The sequence below is a fragment of the Syngnathus acus genome, unplaced genomic scaffold (assembly GCF_901709675.1).
Source record: "Syngnathus acus unplaced genomic scaffold, fSynAcu1.2, whole genome shotgun sequence".
Lineage (NCBI taxonomy): Eukaryota > Metazoa > Chordata > Actinopteri > Syngnathiformes > Syngnathidae > Syngnathus > Syngnathus acus.
In genome coordinates, this window is record NW_023590244.1 from 61,629 (window position 1) to 66,474 (window position 4,846).

General features: G+C 47.2%; 1 non-coding gene across 1 annotated transcript; it reads left to right on the top strand.

Moving 5' to 3' along the window:
- Positions 1 to 4,466: 4,466 nt before the first annotated feature.
- On the top strand, positions 4,467 to 4,539 carry trnat-ugu. The gene has a single exon. It is a non-coding gene; the product is annotated as a tRNA-Thr (tRNA).
- The last annotated feature ends 307 nt before the right edge of the window (positions 4,540 to 4,846 follow it).

Below are 4,846 nucleotides of genomic sequence, written 5' to 3' on the forward strand. Positions count from 1 at the left end.
ATTGTATATATAAAACCCACGCCCTATGATGAGGTGCGCCCTATGTGTGTTAAACACAGTCATGGCACACATAACTGAGACTGCGCCTTTTATTACAGTGCACGTTTTAATCGTGAAAATACGGTAACTCGTCAGCGTTGGTTTACTGCAATTTGACGACAAACCGCAAAACTATTGGACATGGAAAGTATCATTTATTGGCGCGACTAAAGACTTACGTAAATTTATCAGAAAGAGAGGAGTTCGACCTACTAACAAGGTGGCTAGGTCCAAGATCTGCAGAACAGGTGAAAAGGGTTCATGCAGTACCCGCTGGAGGCGTAAAGATGATTTGGGAACGGGTTGAAGAGTGTCACCGTTCCTCAGAAGCAATTGAGGACACACTGCTAAACAAGATAGAGGAGTTTCCAAGGCTAACAAACAAAGATACGAGCCAGCTAAGAGCTAAGAGACCCGGGAGACATCTTGTAGGAGCTATTGTTGTCAGGTTTGGATCAGGGAGAGGACTCGGATGCAGAGTGCCAACAAAAGGTATTTATTCGAACAGGCTGGAGACAGCACAGAAAAACAAAAGCGCCTCAAAAAGAGGGAAAACAAGTTAAAGTTAAAGTCCCAATGATCGTCACACACACATCTGGGTGTGGTGAAATTTGTCCTCTGCATTTAACCCATCCCCATGTGATTTTAATCCATCCCCTGGGGGAGAGGTGAGCAGTGAGCAGCAGTGGTGCCGCGCTCGGGAATCATTTGGTGATCTAACCCCCCAATTCCAACCCTTAATGCTGAGTGCCAAGCAGGGAGGCAATGGGTCCCATTTTTATAGTCTTTAGTATGACCCGGCCGGGGTTTGAACCCACAACCTTCCAAGTCTCAGGGCAGACACTCTACCACTAGGCCACTGAGTTGGCTGGAGACAGCAAAAACCAAAAGCACCTCAAAACGAGGGAAAACACGGTGGCAAAAAAAACCCCTGAAAAACACAGGGCTCAGGCTTGACAAAAAAAAGGTATCTTCTAAACTAGGTTCTCTAAAGTTATATCTGTTACTCACGCGATCGCTGGTGCTCAAGACGGGACAAGACGCACTGGCACAAGACAAGGGGAAGACGCTGGCTAAATACACATAGAAAGGTGAGGACACAGGTGCAGACAATTAGGACCAAAGACACAGGTGCACACAATTGGGATCAGGGAAGACAAGTAGCCTGACACACAGAGGAAGGACCCACGAACTGAAACGAGAGGAGAGTTACCAAAACAAAACAGGAAGTGACAATACGACGAACAGGACAAGACAAAAACAACTCACAAAACATAACAGCATGACAATTGTGGGAGCTAAGTCAGATGATTGATTGATTGATTGATTGATTGGTTGGTTGGTTGATTGATTGATTGATTGATTGATTGAAACTTTATAGATCCCCGGGAGTGGGGAAATTCAGGCCCCAGCAGTATAGAGCGGGTATGTAAAAGACACTCAGATGACATGAGCGCAACTCAATAGGCTCCTATAAGGCTGCCACACAACGGCGCCACAAAGAAAGCCAGTAAGTGCGAAAGTTAAAAGCCATCAAACCAAAGCAACAAGACAAAGGAAAAAAGTAACACCGGCCAACCAGCCCCCTTCAATTCCAAAGAACACCCCAAAACACGCTAAATAGCCTCCACGGGGTCCATAAACAGGTGTAAGGGCAGTCAAGTTCAACGGCGCCCAATGGACCGTGGTCGTAAATCGGTAAAACATCACAAAACAGGCAAACGCGTGAGCAGCGTCCTGGGCACCTAGTCGGGGCACGTGCAGATAGTCACCATGGGGCTGGTACGGCGAAGGTCATTGGCTTCAACGAGCACGAGGGAGCGGACCTCCCACACGGGTCGCGGCTGCGAGGCCAAAGCGAGGGATCTGGTCAGCATCGGCCGGATGAACAGGATGGCCGTCGTAGAGTCACGCCGGTCCCGACCAATGTGTGCAGCCATCCCATCTCCCAGGGAAAAAAAATATCCGATCCGAAACAATCTGCACACGCCGAGGTGCGATAGAAGGCACCAGCATTGCCGAATGGACAAATAGAAAGAAAGAAAAAGGAGAAAAGAAGGAAATAAAGAGGAAAAGAGAGAACACTGCTGGGTGGCTGCCACCCACAGTGGCGCCAAACCCCCCAAAAAAAGGCCTTGCATATTAGGTAACCGCTCGTGGTGTCCGACAATTAGTGGATTTTGAAGTTTCTCTTCAGAGAGAATCTTTGGCCACAAAGTGAGTAGGAGACAGGTTTTTCACTAGTGTGTGTTCTTGCATTTGATTTTAAGTTTACTTTCTGAGAGAATATTTGGCCACAAACTAAACAGGAAAAAGGGTTCTCACCTGTGTGTGTTCTTGTATGTGTTTTGAACTGTCCCTTCTCTGAAAATCTTTGACCACAAACTGAGCAAGAAAAAGGGTTTTCTCACCAGTGTGGGTTCTTGTGTGTCTTTTTAAGTTTCCCTTTTCTGACAATCTTCGGCCACAAACTGAGTAAGAAAAAGGGTTTTCAGCTGTGTGTGTTCTTGCATGTGTTTTTAAATTTACCTTCTGAGAGAATCTTTGGCCACAAACTGAGCAGGAAAAAGGGTTCTCACCAGTGTGGGTTCTTGTGTGTCTTTTCAAGCTTCCTTTCTCTGAGAATCTTTGGCCACAAGCTGAGCAGGAAAAATGTTTTTCACCTGTGTGTGTTCTTCCACGTGTTTTTAAGTTTACCTTCTGAGAGAATCTTTGGCCACAAACTGAGCAGGAAAATGGTTCCTCTCCTGTGTGTGCCCTTGAATGTGTTTTTAAGTGTCCCGTCTGAGAGAATCTTTGGCTACAAACTGAGCAGAAAAAATATTTTTCACCTGAGTGTGTTCTTGCATGTAGTATTTTTAAGTTTACCTTCTGAGAGAATCTTTGGCCACAAAGTGATCTGGAAAAAGATATCTCACTGGTGTGGGTTCTTGTGTGTGTTTGCAAGTCACCCTTCTGAAAGAATTTTTGGCCACAAACTGAGCAGGAAAAACGTTTCTCCCCAGTCTGGGTTCTCATGTGACTTGTTAAGTGCCTCTTCTGAGAGAATCTTTGGAAAAATGTTTCCCTCCTGTGTGTATTCTTAGGTGTAGTTTCAAACTCCTCTTATGAGCAAACATTTTCCAACACTGAGAACATTTCCAGTGTTTGGTATAAAATATCAACTTCTGACTCATCATCTGCAGCATCAGAAGCATGTGACAACATGTCATCACAATCTGATGTTGGAGCTAAGAGGTCGTCTGCTTGCGATTCTCCACGGTGGGCTCCATTATCTTCTGTTGTCATGTGTTGACGAGAGCTGCTTCTTGCAGGCTCCGCCCCTTTGCTCACCTCACGTTGACCCTCATCTATACTTTTCAACGAGAGACAAGTTGAGGGCATACTGTAGATATCCTCTTCTTCCTTCTCTTTCCCCTCCTCTTTTATCAAAGTTGCTCTGGCTCGGCCTCCTGTTTCTCATTAATCATGGCTGTTCCTGGCTGTTGTCACATTCAAACTTGTACATAAAAACCAGCGCTTCAACCACCAGCTTCAACCACCAGCTCCAACCAGAGGTTCGAGCACGCTAACTGATTCTCAAACTTGGCCAAGCTATCTAGCCTTGCTTGCTCGCAGAATAGTAGCATGGGAGGTAAACGTGGTGACATCCTGATTTCCACTTTGTAATATCAGAGTCAGAGTCAGAGTCAGCTTTATTGTCAATTCCTTCATGCTAAGACACACAAAGAAACCGAAATGTCGTTCCCCCTATCCCACGGTGACGAGACACAGCACACGATCAACACACAAGTAAAACAACGGGGGAGAGAGTTCAGGACCCCAACAGCCTGGAGATCACAAACTTCGCCAGTGGTGCAGTGCTGGCATCCCACAACAGAGTGCCGGCACCATTCGTCACGGATGTAGACGCACAGTCCACCTCCTCGCGATGTTCCCCCTCGTACAATGGCCCGGTCCGCCCGATAGCACGCCATCCGCTCCAGACGCACAACAGTCACGCACTGTCCGGTCCGTAGAACTCAGCAGGCATGTTGATGTCCAGCGATCGAACGTTCGACAGAAGAATGGAAGGCACGGCCGGGCGAGCTGGGTTGGCCGCCAGCCTGGCCCGGACGCCCAACCGGGGGGAGGAATAGCAGGCGAGTCCGGCGACGCTCCAGGACGGAGCAGACCGAGCGCCTTTAATGTCCCCGCTTCAAAGTCCAGATCGCCACAAAACTCGCTTTCGCCGATGTCGAGCAGAACCAGCCCGCCGCACCTGTAGCACAACCCGGTACGACGAGACGAACACACAAAACTGTCGGACAAACCCACATTAAACGACAAAACAAAACACCGATCGGGACAGAGAGAGGCCGCAGCGTGCGCACGCGCCGCCATCTTACTTATTGTAGTTGAATAGTTTTTAGTTTTACAGTAGAACAGGCCTTGTAGCTCAGTGGTTAGAGCACTGGTCTTGTAAACCAGGGGTCGTGAGTTCAATTCTCACTGAGGCCTGATTGTATACTAAGCATTTACTGCGCAAGCTCGATTTATAAGAGTTGAGGGTGTAATTCCACATATCTTGTCCATGGTACTGGTGACCAGCAGTTGTGTGATGAGTTGTTATTGTCTTTGAGGATCTTAAGGGAAATTTTGGCTTACAGTCCTGTTTAGACTACATTTTCAAGCGTTTCTTTTGGTCAATCTTCTAAAAGGTTGACACAGTTTTGCCAAGCAAGGCCACGTAGCTTAGTGATAAGAGCATTAGAATTGTAACTCAGAGGGTGTGAGTTAAATTCCCACTAGGGTCTGACAGACAGCT